Below are 19345 nucleotides of genomic sequence, written 5' to 3'. Positions count from 1 at the left end.
GAGGGAATAAGAAAACAGGTTTCTGAAAAATAGTTCCCTACAAGGAAAAAGAGAACACATAAAGGGACAGCTTCCTTTCTGTTGGACGTTATCTGATCCACCTGTGATACCTGGGAATAAGGCAACGTACATATACATAAGGTGAATTATTTCCAGGTCAGGCAGACACACAGAATATGACAAGTAGTTCTTTTTTGGTTATTTTAAAATTTATCAAGGTAAATTTAAATGCAATGAAAATAGATTTTAAAAATTGATGAATTTTGACAAATATGCAGAGTCATGTAACAATCCCACAGTCGAGGACAGTTTCATTACCCCCAGAGAGTTCTCATGCGTCTTTGTAGGCAGTCACCTTCCTCCACTTCTGGCCCTTGGAAACTATTGATTTCTTCTCTGTCATAGTTTTGTCTTTCCCAGAAGATCATATAAATGGAATCCTGCAGTATATAACCTTTGACTCTGGCTTTTTTCACTTTGCATAATGGATTTGAGATTCATCTATGTCATTACATAAACAGTAGCTTATTTCTTTTTACTGCTGAGTAATGCTCCATTTTATACATGTGCCACAGGAACTCGGGTTCTTTTTTTTTTTCTTTTTATTTTTTTATAAACATATATTTTTATCCCCAGGGGTACAGGTCTGTGAATCACCAGGTTTACACACTTCACAGCACTCACCAAAGCACATACCCTCCCCAATGTCCATAATCCCAACCCTTCTCCCAAACCCCCTCCCCCCAGCAACCCTCAGTTTGTTTTGTGAGATTAAGAGTCACTTATGGTTTGTCTCCCTCCCAATCCCATCTTGTTTCATTTGTTCTTCTCCTACCCACTTAAGCCCCCATGTTGCATCACCACTTCCTCATATCAGGGTAGGAACTCAGGTTCTTAATGATTTTCAACCGCAGAATTAACCACATTGAAAACCATCCTATTCTGGGACTTATTGAGAGGGAGGATAATTTTTCCCTTTTAAGCTATCTTGGTATTTGTTGTCCAACTCTTTCTAGCTGATGTACCAGATTGAGCCATCTTAATATTAATGACAGCAAGCATCAAGTTCAAACATTGAGTTCAAAATATATCAAAAGATGATACATTTATTCTTACCAAGCATTTCACCTAAAGTACATTCATTCAAAATAAATTTGCCCCAAATTCCATTCTATAGCCCACTCACTTAAATTCTATCTTGTTGGATTAGGTAGACCATAGTGGCTGTCAAGCTATATTTTTGCCCTAATTTTTTCAGTTAATATGTGTGTTATTCTGTTTCATTTGTGCTGTTACAAAATTTGGTAAGCCTACCATTTATCAGCTAATCAAATGTAATGATATAACAAAAGTTATACATATTGAAATCTGGTCATATTGTCTTTTATTATATTTTTCCTTTCTTCTTTATGTAATTTATCTAACCTTCCAATAGGGATAAGCATGTTATGCCAATTGTTTCTAGATTTTCTCTAAATCTTTTTCTATTTGAAATATTTGTTTTTAGTAATGTGGAAAATTAATCTAATTAATTCTTATCCATAGTGATATTCAGTTATTTCAGCAAAATTTATTACTGAGGACACCTTTCTAGAAAAGAATCATATTAATCTACATTTATTCAGCATGTATAAAGTCTTTTACAATCTCCTAAATATTTTACTTATATCCTCACATTTCAGGACTTCATGAGTATTATCTCAAATTTACAAATGAAAAAACTAAGTTTAAATCTGAACTCTTAAATGTTAGGACATAAACTTGTAAAATGTCATAAAAAATAATGTGAAGTAGTGTGTTCCTTTTTAAAGTGTATTTCTTTGGGATATAAGGGTGGAGTTTCATTTCATTTCATTAATTTCTCAATACTGTTAAAAATAAATATCCAAATAAATAAATAAATATCCCAGACTTCTACATTAAGACCCAATGGCTGCATTCAGTATAAATGTATCCATATGCTTCCTATTTTTGTTTCATAGTTTGAAAATTGCTCTAGCTAAAAAAAAAGTAGTAGCAACAACATAACCTATTGCCAATACATATGGGGACCCCTTAGAACCTAGCAACGTTCTTTAGTAAGAGTGTATCCCTTATCACTCACCTGATATGCAGTTACTTTTTCAATAGACATGATACTTATATCCCTGCGTCCTGTCATGTGTTTGTCCTCATCTCAAAAAGAATTAATCAAGGATCAGATTATGTACTAAAAGTATACTGCAAGACTGAGAGTCTTCTGTAGGTACTTTATAAAATTTTATTTCCAACATAAGACTACCGTGAGGTGATTTTCTAAATTGTCTGTGAGTATTTGAGGGAAGACATCAATGCCTTTCTTAGCAAGTCCAGGTTGCCCTGGAAGATGTGCTGGTATCCCTGTCCAATGGCCTTTTATTTTTTTCCTCCTAATTTGCTTTTATAGTCAAAGAGTATATTTAGTCATGTCCCCATTAATCATCTCCAGGGGAATCAGCCAACAAAAGTTATAATGTTCTGTTTTAGGATGTCAGTCCTGGTGTTTACTTGAATACCAAACTCTCCTAGACAATTAGTCATGGCAATTCCAAAGCTGATGCTTAGAGGCCTTCGTTCAATTTAGGAAAGAACCCTGGGAAGCTACAAGAAAGACCACAAAGTAGGAAATTGTCCCTGTTGATGTTAGGCTAAGACTAATGTATCAATGTGCGTAATGAATATGCAAGTAGGATTCTTACTACAGGAAGCAATTTCTTCTGCCCCAGGCATCCGTGTCTTTACAGTAATAATGACTGATGCCTCTGCTGCAGCTTTCTAGGCCAGAGCTGCAATCAGCAAAGGGAACCCATCAGTACTAAAGGCTATCAGCCTATCATCTTACCAGATTGTTTGATTTCTCTCTATCAACTTCAACAGGCAGGGCACTCAGGAAAGAAGTGTGTGTGGTGTATAGAACCCTATTTCAGGAGGATTGGGAAATGCCTGCTTGGGGAATTTCACTGTTTCACATCCTATCTCTGTCATATCCTTGTCATATTGGCTAGTTCCCTAGTTTCTCTGTGCCAAAGCTTCCTTACTTACAGAATAAAAAAATAGTATGCAGCTCATGGGGTCGTGAAGAAGACTAAATAAGCTATTTCATTTTAAGTGCAAAGAACATTGTCTGGCATTTTATAGGCCCTCAATTAATGGTAACTATCATCATCATTGTTGTTGTATATATGAATTACAGTTCTACTTTATTGGAGATTTTTATGCCTTTTATGTACCAGCATTCATCAAACTTGAGTTCCACAAATACCAAAACACTTGAATGTCGAAAATCTAAGTTGGTATCTTTATGAACTAACTAAAATTCACCAAAAAGACTTAATATTAAAATATATTCAGATACTAAAGATATATAAGTGCTATCATTCTATTCTATGTTACTCAATGTGAATATATAGTTTCTATATGCTTCTTTCAGCTGTTTTCAAGAAACATTTGTTCTCATTTAGAAAGTGCTAATTAAGAAAGAAAAGAAGTTTTGAGGTACACCTGGGTGGCTCAGTAGATTGAGTGTCTGATTCTTGATTTGGGCTCAGGTCATGGTCTCAGTGTTGTGAAATTGAGCCCCGTGTCGGCTCTGATCTCAGTGTGGAGTCTGCTAGGGATTCTCTTTCTTCCTCTCCCTTGGCGCTCCTTCTTTCTCTCTCTCTCAAACAAACAAAGAAATAAAATATTAAAAAAAAAAAAAAAAAAAAAGAAAGAAAAGAAACTTTTGAGACCCAGAGGTAAAACCGGTCCTTAATGTTGACATATTTTACTTGAAATCGCTGGAGACTCTTTGCTATATGCTTTTTCAACTCCTTTCTATTTCTAATATTTCTTACATCTCTTTGCCTTTGACTAAGAAAGCATAATCCACTATTCATATATAATAGCAATCGTACAGAAGGACATATATAGAGAGTACACATGAATATTCAACATTGCTGTGAGGTCTTCACATGTGTTATCTCAAGAGAGCCTTCACAACTCTATTAGGTCTTACTATAATTACCCCTACTTTAGAGATGAAGAAACTAAGGACAGAGAATGTGAGGGACCTGTTCCAGATCATTATAGCTAGTAAGCTAAAGGGCTGGGACTGAAACCCTTTAGAACCTGCCCTTCACAAACTCTAAAGCCAGCCATTCAGAGTAATCATAATCATCCCCCACTAAGCATAATCATCCATGGGGCTTGACTGGTCACCCAACAATAATCTTCCTGTTTATTTTATACAGAATTCTGTTTTTCTCTATACTAGTATCTTTCTTTTTTTAATTCTTAATTTTTTCAGCATAACAGTATTCATAGTTTTTGCACCACACCCAGTGCTCCATGCAATACATGCCCTCTCCAATACCCACCACCTGGATCCCCCAACCTCCCAATCCTGCCCCTTCAAAACCCTCAGACTGTTTTTTCAGAGTCCATAGTCTCTCATGGTTCACCTCTCCTTCCAATTTCCCTCAACTCCCTTCTCCTCTCCATCTCCCCTTGTCCTCCATGCTATTTGTTATGCTTCACAAATAAGTGAAACCATATGATAATTGGCTCTCTCTGCTTGACTTATTTCACTCAGCATAATCTCTTCCAGTCACATCCATGTTGATACAAAAGTTGGGTATTCATCCTTTCTAATGGAGGCATAATACTCCATAGTGTATATGGACCACATCTTCCTTATCCATTCGTCCGTTGAAGGGCATCTTGGTTCTTTCCATAGTTTGGCGACTGTGGCCATTGCTGCTATAAACATTGGGGTACAGATGGCCCTTCCTTTCACGACATCTGTATCTTTGGGGTACAATGGCAGGGTCATAGGAAAGCTCTATTTTTAATTTCTTGAGGAATCTCCACACTGTTCTCCAAAGTGGCTGCACCAACTTGCTTTCCCACCAACAGTGTAAGAGGGTTCCCCTTTCTCCACATTCCCTCCAACACATGTTGTTTCACTAATCTCTTACTAAACGTGCTATTTTCTTATTTAAAAATGACAAATATCATAAACACAAAGCAAGAGGCTTAATTATGTGTGATTTCCTTTACTGAGCAAAACTTCCATGATCAGATGATCAGACAAAAGGATTATTAGGTCCTTAATCTGTAAATTTATGAGGTTGGACCATAAAATAATTAAATTAACTTTTAAAACAGCTCCAAATGAGTTTTGTTGTATTCAGTTTTGTCACATATTGGTGGGGATGTGATTACCATTTTAATACCCCCACTACTCTTACAGATTTCCTTTGATGTCTGAGCACATGTCTTTGTTTTTCTTCTTCTAATTCTCCTTAGTGGTGAATGCTCATGTGTTGAAGGAAGAGGATTAATTTTTGGAAGGATCAAAAATTCATTTAAACGAAAGTATGGGTGAAAGACTATTTCCATATTATAGCAAAGAGAGCAAGGGAGGGAGAAAATACAGTTTCTCTGTGTTGTTATAATGGATCCAGATTGAAATTCTGAGAAGTAATCTCTAAAAATATTCTGAGTGGTATTGAGCTGTAGTCATTGGAATGTATGTGTAGCCCCCACATTTGACAGCTGTAAAGTTAACATCCCTTTTGTTAAAACATTAAGGAAAAAAAGTTTTTTAATTTTTTTTTTTTAATGGGCACTGAGTCAAAACTGAAAAGTTTTGCATCTCTGCAGAGGATAGCAGGAGGGTAAAGCAAAGAAGTTGTCGGAATGTGAAATTTCATAAGAACTTATGCTTGTGTCCATTTTTATTGTTTTCTTAAGCAGCCAATGCTCCATTGCTACATACTATTTCTCCTATAACCCACTGCTCTGGAATTTTGGGCTCCAATCCAATTACAACTGTGGAAAGAGAATAGTTTTAATAATAATGGAATCTGGATGCTATTATTCAAACTTTATATCATCCTGGAACCAAAACATGTTATTTGTAAGATAAGACCTCCCATAAGCCTGCATTACCTATCAGACAATTCCTAGGCTCCAATAGCAAAAGTGCCCACTTTTCTTTCAAGTGCATTTGTTACTTGTCTCAACCAGGTCACCTTCTGAGTCGTATCCTTCACCATTCTCCCCTTCTCCTTGCCAAATAATTTTTAAAGTCTCAGGAAAGCACTTTTTGAATTGTGTTGTTCATGGCAGGGTCAACATTGCTAATTCTTCCTGAGTTTTCTCAAATTGTGGCTTGTCTCCAAATCCAGAAATGCAAAACAATATGATTTCTGCAGTTTCCTAACATGACCCAGTTTAAGGCATTTGGGGTACTCATATTTTGTATCATTAAGAGGTCTTTTAAATTTTTTATTTATTGATATGGTCCCCCAGAATTACTTGCATGGTCAGTAATAGATAAATTATCTGGTCAATTAAGGTATTATAAACATATGGTTATGTAACCTCTAAACCCAAAGGTCTATCATAAATAAATAAGACAGAATATAAATCCTGTGAGAACAAATTACAGGCCTCCAGTTTCCCTTAGGAAACAGCTGTACTGAATCAGATGGATTGATGAAGGCCAACTACATTTGGCCTTGAGAGTTGGCCTTAATTAGGAGCTTTGACTCTCACTAAAATGTATAGGGATAAACTTTCCTTGGACAAAAAGTTACCTGTTTTTGTTGTTGTTGTTGTTATCTCAGGTCATGCTCACTGGCATCCACAAAGCACTTTAATATGTCCAGACCTGCATGTAGAACCTTGATAGCATCTTACTCCTAAGGCTTCTTAGGGTTGTATGATATATTGAACAACAAGTTTCCATGAAACTTACAGATTATTAAATGAGAAGTTTTCTTGCTAGCTAGAGGTAATGTGAGTAAAACCCAACATTAGAAAAGTTTTATGTATGTCTTCACAGACATTTATAGCAGATGCCAGTTGCTAAAGGCTAAGTAATTGTATTTAGCAAAAACATTAAACAGGGTGAGGTCTTTCAGATAGTCACCACTATCTGAAATTTGATATGCTCTGAGGCACTGCGAGGTTTATATGGAAACAGTATCTTTGCAGACAGCATTAGGAGATGCACAGGGCATCCATGAACCACATTATGTGTCTACTTCTCATCAATTATTCTTACCTAGGAATTGCCAGATGGTGCTTAAGAGATTGGCTAAATCACTTAATAATCTTTAGATGGAAAGGAGAGCAAATTTTATAGGAACAAGTGAGTATTTTTTAGTTATTTAAGGATACTAGAAATAACATTGACTTGTTCAGATAATTTAATATTTAGTTATTATTAAATTAAATTTTATAAGGAAGTTAGAGATTCTCTGATTCGAGAGGATGCAAGAAACAGAATCAGTCAAACTATACCAAATAAAAAAACATTTAATTAATCAATTATGTCTTACTTAATACTCCGATCTCATTCACTTATATTTAGGGCAACTTTTGACTATTTTCTGAGAGTAAATGACAGGAATGGGTATTTAATAAAGTCAGTACTTAATTAGTATCCTTTAGCATATTTTTTCATGAAGAACATTGAAAAAAGGCCTAACTTGTCTTCATCTATGGATGTTTGATTGGGAGATCAATATTTTGCCATTTGTTAATAAGACTGGGGATAAGCATACATCTTATTCTGACTAGCTCTGAACAGAGCTGTTAATTATGTTACAAAAATCTATAGAAAAGATTGAAAATATAATTATATGAAAAATTATCCATAACCATCAAGGTATAACCACTCTCATATTTTGATATATATAATCACTTAAGCATTTTACTATGCACATATGATTACATATATAAGTACATATGCATTATAACTATAAATTATAAACTTATAAAAACAATAGGTAATTAAATATATAATATAAAATATGGTTTAATAAAGTTTTTTGAGATTAAAAAATCATAATTCCACACTATAATTCTTGCCACTTTTCATTTTATTTTCTTGTCTGTATTCATGTTTCTTCTTATTGTAATTATAAAATTCATACTTCAATAACTGCTTTGATAAGAAAATCATAACAGCATTTCTATTGTTTTAAGGCAATTCTTTTAACACACATTCATTTTAAATTTTTCCAAGAAGTGAAAAACCATGACATTTACATCTGAGGTGTTTTAGCCTTTTTGGGTGACAACTCAGGAGACATAAAAAAAGCAGTAACATGAAAAATTCCAAACATCTTATTTCCATATGGGAAACAGCTGTTCTTTTTCATGCTGGTAAAAGGGAGATTTGCATGCTCTCTGCTCTATCTAGCCTGCTGGGGCCCTGATCATTGAAATCTCACTCCTGCTCAGATGCATCTTAGAGGGCTGGTGGGGATACAGATAACACTCATTGGAATGTATTCTGCGACAAGCCCTGTGCTGTGAATTTTGCAGTCATTACCTCATTTAATTCTCCGACCACTATTTTAAAGATGAAGGAACTCAGAAAGGTCACATATCTTGCCCAAGGTCATATAAATTATAAGTGGCAAAGCTAGGATTTCATCTGCATGCTGCCAGAGCCCTTGATCATAGCGCAGTGTTATCCTCTATGTCTCTGAGGAGCTACATTCCACTCTTGACTAGATTAGTAAGTGGACGTCTTTTGCTGGAACCCTCCATACCCTATCAGTTGTCTTCACATCTTTAAGTAAATACCCTGTTTTTCAGAAGATAGCCTAGCCTTGGAAAATCTATCATTCTAGTCCTGGGAAAATTCCTGATACACTATTCCTTTTCTAGCATTTTTTTTTTCCTCATTTCTTGACTCAGTACCTTGAATTAATTCCCTAGATAGAGTCAATCATTAGCTATTTCTACTTTAGACCTCTCACCCAGACCTGGAAGCTTTATACCTCCCCCTAAAATCAACTTGCATCTACTTCTTTTGTCTGCAGTCTCTTAGCCATTTGAGACATTTGAGGGATCTCCTAATGTTTCCAAAGCAATTCAGTTCTTCAAAAGCCTTCCATCCAGTTTTCCACTTGGCTCAGATCAAAATGTTTGGAGTCAAGTGTGAATCCTCTTTAAATCATGAACACATTCTATGGGTTCTACTTTCAACATAATTTCAGGATACAACCACTTCTTACTTTTTATCACGGCCATGACTCTGTTCCAAGCCTCTCCTCCCTTCTACTTCTGATTCTTCTCCTTCTACCAGCACCTCCCTACTCTGTTATCCACACAGAGGTCAAAGGGATCCTGAAACTTCTGTTAAACTGGGCCTGTCTTCTCCTCAATGCTCTCCAGTGGCTTCCATCTCAGACCAGAAGCCAAACGTCCACAAGGCCCTCCTTGCTCTGATCCCCTCCACCCACTGTCCTGTTCGTCTCCCGCCATTCTATTTGTGTAACCAACTGGTCACCTTCACTTTCTCAGATAACCCAAGCGTCTTTATACTTCAGGAGCTTTGTACTTGTTTTGCTCTTTGCCTCAGACATTTTTCTGACCAAAAGCCATGTGACATGATTTTCCATCTTACTTGGGAGTCTTTGTTTATAAGCAACTTGCTTTAGAGAGGCCATTCCAGAGCATCTTATATAAACTAGCAGCTGCCAACCTTAATGTGCCTTATTCTGCCTTTCCTTATTTTATGTTTCACCATAGAAGTTATCTAAGCACGACCTATAATATATGCATTTCCTTAATTGCATATTGCCTCGTTATGATGATATAATCTTCATAGAGGAAAGGAGTCTACAGCTTCTACTGCTATATTGGCCCTATTCACGACAAATATTTGTTGAATACATGAAAGGAATTCACCTTACTTTAGAGAAACCTTCGTTTTAGAATGGTACTAGTTACTTTTTAAGTATAGTGCTCAATGATGCAAGTCACTTTTAAAATCATACTTAAAATGTATCACTTATTTTAATAATCCATGTTACATATTGACTTTTCAGCCCAAAATTAAATTTATCATAAAATTATGAAATTTACATTATTAAATAGGTATCTAAACAGAAAGGTAAATTAAGTGGTGGTGTATATTTTATTTTACATTAATTTTTGATGTCTATTTATAATAGTACCTGTTCAGTCTAGCTACCTTACTGTCAACATTTCATACTTGGACTATGTGCCATTTTGTAGCATAGAGAATGTTCAGAAGTGCAGTAATGCTATTCCCATTTCTCTTTTTCCCTTAGTTGTTGCTATTTATAAGATTTTTTTAAACCACTTTACCCATAGCTCTTCTTCAGAATACCATGCTAGTTTTAAAAGCTGTGATCACAAGGGAAGAAATTCACTTTCCCAGACTGGATCAAAATCTATTCATTATTTCATGTAGTATTTTCTATTTCCTGCTAAACAGTTAACGAAAGCCACCAGGGAGAATAATTAGCGGGAAATAAAATTTCAACAAAAAGAGTAATGGCTGTTCTTACAAATTGAAAACTTATTAAAAATTAAACTTTCACTAGCCAAGTTGGTCTTGAATGCTATTCTGAATACTATCCGATTTCCTATAGAAGATGAACCTAAGATCAAATGGGTCTTTACCCAAAAAATTCAATGAAAGATGACTTAAGCCAAATACCGATTAATATACAAAGAAAGGAAGGGACATGAGCTAATTTAAGGAAAAGAATTTTTTTTTTCCTTCTTGCTGGTTTATTATGACCAGGCCAAACCCATCTATTTAAAATATTCAGGGAAAGAAAGTTTTTTTTTTTTTTTTTTTTTTTTTTTTTTTTTTTTTCTGACCACAGCTGAAGAGAGACCCTGACAGAGCTTTCCTACTCCCCATCTCCCATATCATCAGTTTTATTTATTTATTTTTTTTTCTGGGAGAGGAATCTGAGGTGGTTTTCCAGCTAAGTGCTCACAGCTGTTTCCACAGCATCAGTCAGATGGAGTTTCTGCTGGTGTTGACTTTGGCTTCAGTCTTCCCCTGGAGCCCAGCAGCATAAGAGCATTTGCTCTGTGGCCTGGGGCTCTGGACAAACATTCCAGTTTCTGAGTTCTTAACGTTCACATTTGATGAATTCTTCTCTTAATTTCTCCTGGAGAAAAGTCAAAGACACTGGAGAGTCCCCTCTGCCCTGTGACAACTATGGTATTTCCCCCACACAGAACTCTTTCCAAGTTGATATGTAGCTGAAAACCTGGAAAGTAACATGTACAAACTATGCCAATCCATAAAAATATGCATTCTTTTAAATATGTTTCAACACATTTTGACGGTTTTTCTGAAATTCCAGACTCCTGTGAAGACTTTAAAAGTAAAAGAGAAAAATAGACTCTAAAGCAAACCCTGGAACATTTGTGTTAAAGGCACCATGAGAAAAGATGAAATGTTGCAGAGTTAATTAAGGGGGTCAGCTGTCATAATTGTGCTGAGGTAGGATAGCACCTCTTAATGTTATTTTGATAACCTTTCAAAAATAGTAAGTCTAATGCTTACTTTTGGTTAAATTAGTTTTTATGTGGATCCTCACACTAAACATGAGGGGCAAAATTAATGATTGATTCTTCAACATCTGAAAGAGTGTACACAAAAAATTATAACAAAATGGCATTAAGAAATGATCCATTTTTGTTAACTGGCTAGCATCAAGTGGGTCCAAATGTGTAATGGATGAAACCTGCCTGCCTTTGGGATAGCAGTAGAGGTATGTGGCTGTGCTTTCCATAGAAAGATTCCAATTCTAAATAAGGAAGAACATTATGACAAAGGTTATGAAAACAATCATTTGTATAACAAAGGGACCTTAGAATCTTTTGCCTGGCAAGTTCCAAAAGCATGCATTTTAAATTTTTTTGTAATAAATCTATCAATAGAGTCAAAGTAGGCGTTAAAGCGGTATTAAATGACATTTCAAAGTTCTGCCAAGTCCACTACTATGATATTTATATAATGCTACCCAAAGACATAAAAATGTCATGTGTCTGGTCAATTTATTTCATACACACACACACTCACACATACACAGGCAAATTTTATATGCCACTCTAGTATTGTATATCTTCTTGTGAGTATGTTATTTAGACAATCAACTCTGTCAGAGGATACCTCTTGCTTCTTACACCGATTCAGTAAAGAGAGTACATAGCAAATAACCTGGAATCCATGACTATGTTAACCGTGTTGTCACATTATCCTAATGGTAAACAAATAAAATATACATATATGTTCATATTGTTGTGAGTTGTTCATAGCCCACCTATTTATGAACCATTTCAAAGCATGAAATAAAAAATATCTTCACTTTGACAAAATAGTTTGATGCATCAGAGTGTGGTCTCTGGAGACAGGTTGCCTGGGATGAGATCCTATCTCAATTTCTTGCTAGTTTGACCCTAAGCCAGTGATTGGTACTCTATGCTTCAATTTCCTCATTTGTAAAGTGAAAATAATAAAGTGTTAAATGTATATTTGATGTAAGTTGCTTATGAAGCACCAGGCATATCACTTGCTCTCAATAAAGAAATAATTATTTTTGTTGTTGCCTTTCTATTTTAATGCAACTCATCTCCTAATGGAAAAAAAATGCTCTCTAAAACATTGTGTCTGTGGTCATCTGTGGCCATCTGTGATCATTGAATAGTAAAGGACTTGCTTTCTGGAAGGGCCCAGGACTTTGTTGGATAGCCCTATGGTCTGTAACTTTCAATGTTCAATGTAAGCAAAATCTGTCTTCCTGAATTTTCTAGGTTTACAGATGAACTCAGATCATTTCTACACCTTCCCCATTACAGCCTTCAAATAAAGCTTTAATTCTACCCCTAACATCGATCTATAATTATTCTTAGCCAAGACAAACATGCTCTAGGCATGCAGATATTTCTTGTTACATAATTTTATTGGTCTCTCAAAATCTTTGTGAGAGGTTTGAAAGCTTCATTTTTTAGTTTCTGAGCCTGACAGATATATTATCTTCTCTGACTCTAACACTTTGGTTATATTGTTTGTAGTCAAATAAAATCCATTGGTGTCTTTTATATACATTTGGTGTTTTTATATACATTTATATTGTTTATAGTAAAATAAAATCCATTGGTGTCTTTCATATGCATTTTGTAAATCAGCCTCCTGTAATTATTTATCAATATTTTTAGTGTAAATATTGGCTGTAGGATTTCTGACTTTAATGATTACAGAGTAGCTTGTATCAAACCAGACCACTGGTCAAGAAAACATATAAATATCAGGTAAAACAACAAGAAAAAAGGCACCATAGGTGTCCCACGTAACTGTGGTCATTAGCAATCAAACAAGACAGCCATGACCTGAAGGGTCAACCTCACTATGAGAAGGAAAATGTCTTGAGATGCATGGGGGTCATTCTGTACCACCTCTTTCTCTCCAAGAATAAGAGTCTGGAGGTTTTAGCAGTCCTACAAAGTTGTGGAAACAAAAAATACAATGAAGAGCTACCAAAGCAGGAGGATCCCACAGACAAGGGAACCACAGAGAAGAGCCTCATAATTGGTATGTCTTTTTCTCATCAAGATAGTTGCTTAACCCCAAGCTTCAAAGGGAATAGAAGGGAAGACACCAACTAGAAAATGACTACTGAGACCAGAAAGCCAAGCAAAGTCCTTGACATTTTGTAGGACTGTGGGGGGAAAAAAAATGTTATTTGGGTGTGCCAAGAAAAAAATTTTGGTAAACACTTCAGGCTTTCAGTTAAGACCCCTGAAAGATTATGATGTAGGAGAAAACTCATAAATTAGAAATAAGTCAATCTTCACAGAACTTGCAACCCAGTACCAGTCATTTCAATCTTTGATGGATTCAAATAATCTATATCCTAACCGCTGCTGTTGAAAAAAAAAAAAAAAAAAATCTGAAGGAGCATAATTCAAAGCCAGAGCCTATACAGTTTTTCAACAAAATATCTGAAATTCACTATATATACATTTTTGCCCTTTAAGAAATTAAGAGAAAGACAGAATCTTTAATCTATCAAACTCTTCCTATGTTACCTCCATTCTGCTATTTAGCCTATATATGGATGCTCTTATTTTGTTTTTATGATAATTGTATTTCTGTTCTAAAATGTCCATTTTTTAAAATTTTCTATTTCTTTCCTGAGACTTTCTATTTTTTCATTTATTTCCAAAATGATCATAATTAGTCACTGAAGCATTTGCTAATGGCTGCTTTAAAATCTTACTCATTAATTCTAAAATCTCCATCTCTAATGATTATCTTTTGTAATTCATTCATTTGTGGTATGACAAGTGATTTTCAACTGAAGCATGGATATTTTGTGACTTCCAGTTATTGAAAGCTTGTTTCAGTTGACATCCTCTGACCCACTCTGTACAGAATGGGTAACAGCACCGCCTTATTACTATCACGCGACGCTAGAAGTCAAGGTTTCCCACTTGATCTCTGTTGTCTAAGAAGGAATGGTTTCCTCATGCTTTCTGAGCAGCAATGTTCATGTTCATGTGACTATTCATGTCTGCTTCTTAGAAGGACTAGTCAGACTCAATGATCTCATTTTAACTTAATTTAACTTAATTACCTCTTTAAAGATCCATCTCCAGTAGTGCCTGGGTGGTTCAGTTGGTGAAGCATTTGACTTTGGCTCAGGTCATGATCTCAGGGTCCAGGGATAGAGTCCTCTATCAGGCTCCTCACTAAGCAAAGAGCCTGCTTCTCCTTCTGCCTATTACTCCCTTGCTTGTGCTCTCTCTCTCTCTCTCTGTGTCTCTCTCTGACATAATAAATAAATGAAGTCTTTAAAAAAATAATAATCCCACTTCTAGATATATACCCTAAAGAAAGTTGTGACCATAAGGAAACCTTCACAAGGATTTTATTACAATATGATTTTTTAAAACAAAACTTTGGAAGTAATATAACTATTTATTAATAGGGTGTTATAGACTTTTTTTGGGGGGGAGAATTATATCTCCCCAAAATTGTATGTTGAAGTCCTAACTCCCAGTACTTCAGAATATGACTGTTTTTGGAGATAGGTCTTTATTTTTTGAAAGATTTTATTTATTTATTTGTTTGTTTGTTTGTTTATTTATGTGTGAGAGAGAGAGCAAGAGCAGGCAAAGGAAGCAGGGAGCCCAATGTGGCACTTAATTCCAGAACCCTGGATCATGTCCTAAGCCAAAAATAGATGTTTAATCAACTGAGTCACCCAGGTGTCCCTCCATGACAATTTTCATTCTAAAATTATTTCTTGGAGTTTCTTTTACAGTAAGACTTGCATGACTAAAAGTGGTGCTATTACTGTTTACCATGTCAAAGTCAAAAATAACCACAAACACCCATTAATACCTGTAACTATTTCTAAAATGGTAGAATTAGAGCTGCTTGAAAATACCAAGTAATAAATACTAAATTTAAGTAACAGAAATTTTAAACAAGAAATTCCTCCTTCACCTCTATTTTCAAAACAATATCAGTTCACATATGATTGGTTTTGTATTAATCTTATTTTCTTCCTCTGTTTCAGTAGTATCTATTTTATTGTAAAGGCTTTAACTAGCCATTTTTGAAAAAGCAGAAAAATCATTCTTAATTACATCACCATTAGCCTATCAAACAGCCAGGTCAGAAAACTCAATTGGTAATGTGGAAGGAAAAAAGAGAAATTGAGACAAATATTAGAAACACCACACTATCTTTTAGATTAGGTACTATAATATAATCAACTTAACAAACTGAGCATTAGAGAAAAAGTGTATTAAAATTAAAAAAATAAAACAGAAATGAATCCACGTTTTTCTCAACATTAGAGAGGTCTATTTTAAAAGGTATTTTCTGATGGGGTCAGACTAGATCATCGAACAGAAAAAGACTGAGGCAGTAATTTTTATACTGCACAGCTGTGGAGCCATAAGAGGGTATTTTTATACTCCAGGAAAACCCAGTCTATTAGAAGCTTTGAAATCTGATTTTTAGGATGAATCACACAATGGAAGTGGAGGGAGCCCTGAAAAATAACTTAGTTTAACCACCTGGCTATAGTGATGAGGAACCTGAGACACCCTTGAGTTAAGGGTCTTAACCAAAGTAATATAGGGATAGGAGGGCAAGTCAGGAACAAATTTCATTTGTAATCTATAGTTCAATTTTTTTTAAGCCTATCCATTTAATAGATGTCTCCATTAAAATAGTCAGCTTTTCTTTGCCTTAAAAATGCTTCTGGGAATTCTCAATTGGGATTTCTATGAAATTTCTCTCTGGGTTCTGAATGAAACCTAAGTCTAATGCCAACTGCTGACTCTGTGTACAAGATCAGCATTTTTCAGGGCGGGTGCCTTTGAAGGTACTCAAGTTTCAGGCTACCACCAAAGGGCCTGGAAAAGTAGAGGCACTAAAAACCACTGTGTTGATTTTGGAGATGTGTCCAAATTTGTGTTATTTCATACAATAAATAAATAAATAAATAAATAAATAAAATCACTAGATCATCGGATGTCTGAAGAATTTGTTTAAGTGTGGTGAAGCATAAACATCTTTCCCAGACTGATCACTATTTCGACCTTCTGTTCTCATTCCTTTTTTTCCATTCGTAGTATTCTGTACTGCTAGTTTGCTGCTTTGATAATCAAGTCACACAAATAGGTGTGACACTATAGGTGTCACACAAATAGGTTTCTAAATCAGTCGAGAAACATTGTTTGAATGTCTACCATATTCTAAGCTGTGTGCTAAAAATATTCGAAAGTATCATGAATACAAGAGAATCTGGACAGCCCAGGTCTTTTTCCAGGCTATTTTGACTCAAAATCCATTGTTGGTGATTCTTGTCAGATGTACACAATCATCACCTTCTTTCATCCTTCATAATTTGTCACACTTGAAGACAGTGATCCAGCGCAGTTAGAGTTACTGCAAATTTTTGGAAATAAGCCTGGCTCTTATTGACAATAGGAGACCTTCTCTAGTCTTGATCCAGAGTCTTTCCTGGGGTATCATCCAGACCCTGACACATTTCAGGCCATTTCTGCCACCATCAACATCAGTGGAACAGCCCCTGCTGGGGCTGGGATCTGATCCTCAGATCCAAGCTGAGATCAAAGTAAAATAAGTTGGGTCACAGAAGAGAGAAACCGATGTTGGGTGAGGGTAAGAAGGGAAAATCGTTACATTATGTATGACTAGTGCAGGTAGTAAGTTTATTTATAGAAATTTTTGTCAAACTTATTTATAAAAAACAATAAACTTTTTTCACTTTTGTTGAAATAATCATTTAAGCAGCTGTTAAAAAAACTGACCTATATGTGTTCAAAAATTACTATTTTAGCACAAGCAATGATACCTGTTATGCCCCTGTTTTAAATAAGATGAAGTATGAGAATTGCTGGTTTTGAAAAGGGAGAGGATTTCTATCTGCGATGAATTAAATCAGTAAGAACTCAGAGATAACTACACCATTTTTGTATTCATTCAGCGAATATTTAGGACCCATTGGTGAAACTATGTAAAAAATAAATGGATCAGGAGCTATATCTTAAATTTTTCCATCTAAATATTACTAATAAGAACTATTAAACTGCCTAATGAATATTCTGTTAAATAAATTTTAAATAGAAGGAATAAATACTTTAGAAAACCATTTTGTTTCCATATAGACCTGAGACTTAATTAATAGAACATCAAAATAGTTCTGAGAAATAGTCTACTAAGTGCTCTCATCTCAAGTGAGTATAGTAATTAACTTTTAAACATTAAATACAGCATATGACATAGGATTATGAAAAAAGGTAAAAAAAAAAGTCACAGAAAATCATGGATTTAGAATTAGAATCAGGAATGAGTCTTCAAAAATTAGTCATGGACATACACTATGTGGTTCTATGAAAAATTAAACAATGTTTATTGTGCATTTAACCTTCTCCAAAGCTTGTATGGTAAGAACTGTCTTTATAATGGATATCCTGGAGAAACAGATAACACACAGTTTTAGAACTTGAGCCTTTTGGAATTGGGTGTCAATTTGTTCAGTCTAAATCTTGTTGTTCTGGGAGTAGGTCAGAATGGAAGTATTCTGTGTGAGGCTCTGAGGAGTCAGACTGGAGTGGGCAAAGAACTCTCCTTCTTAAAGGATATATTACTTAAAATTAAAATATTCTGGGGCACCTAGGTGGCTCAGTGGGTTAAGCCTCTGCCATTGGCTCAGGTCATGATCCCAGGGTCCTGGGATCAAGCCCCGCATCGAGCTCTCTGATCAGTGAGGAGCCTGCTTCCCCCTCTCTCTCTGCCTGCTGCTCTGCCTACTTGTCATCTTTCTCTCTGCTTCAAATAAATAAATAAAATTTTTTAAAAATTAAAATATTCTTTGGAAGGGCTAAACCTAAGCATTTACTTCTGACAATAATCCCTCTTAATCAGATGACAAGATACTTTCCTTCCAGATAAACCAGAGAATTAAGAAGTTAAGCAGATTGAGGAGCAGGTAGGAGATGAAGACGGGGTGCAGGTGGTCCGGTACATAGTGGAGTGGGAAGGGATGAACACTTGCTCTGCCACCAGCTAGTTTTGTGACCACAGACAAGTTACTGTCCTAATCCAAGCCTTGGTTTCTCATCTGTAATATGATTCTAATAGTATTAATGTTGGAATAATTGTGAGAATCAAAGGAGAAAATAAGTAAAACAATTAGCACAGTGCTGGAAGAAAGGATAGACCCATGTAAGGGGGTAATTATAAGGTTTAGGAGTCTGAAGTAAGAGGAGAGGCCAGAGAGAACAGAATCTCTCCACTTTAGCACACTAGGAGGAATTTAGCTATCTTCTGAAATGAAGAGGCAGAGGGATTTCAAAGGAGAAAAAAAAAAAAAGTGAGAGAGAGAAAGCTGCCCAGTGCAAAAATAAACATAACAGCAAAGAGAGGAAGTAGATAACTGCAGATAGAAAAGTGTTTTGAGAAAAATACAGTGTCCTAGAAAGAAATGAGTATAGACACTTTATCCTGGATGCCTTGGAAAATTTTGCAAGACCGTAACTGCAAGACAAACTTCATAATTCAAATACACAGGGGAATAGTGTTGCAGGGAAAGGGAGCAGAGTGTGTATAACATGAACTCAAAAGTTGAAGCAGAAATAAATCAGTAATCCTATAATCCAGAGACTGAAAACAGTAATAGGTGAGGTCTGAGAGGTAGGCTAAAATCACATCATGCAGACTTTTTAGGGTCTCCTTAAAAAAGGTAAAAGACTTTCAATTTTGCTTTTTAAGACTAAGAGCAAATCACTAGAATCTTTAGTAAAATTTGATATAATCTATATTTTAACATAAATATTCTGGAAGCTCTATGGCATTTTGTCTTTTTTTTTTTTTTTTTTTTTTTTGGACAGAGATCACAAGTAGACAGAGCAGCAGGCAGAGAGAGAGAGGAGGAGGGAGGCAGGCTCCCCACTGAGCAGAGAGCCTGATGCGGGCTCGAGCTCAGGACCCTGGGATCATGACCTG

This window comes from Mustela nigripes, chromosome 5, assembly GCF_022355385.1.
Source record: "Mustela nigripes isolate SB6536 chromosome 5, MUSNIG.SB6536, whole genome shotgun sequence".
Taxonomy (NCBI): Eukaryota; Metazoa; Chordata; class Mammalia; order Carnivora; family Mustelidae; genus Mustela; species Mustela nigripes.
Note: the sequence above shows the minus strand (reverse complement) of the source record.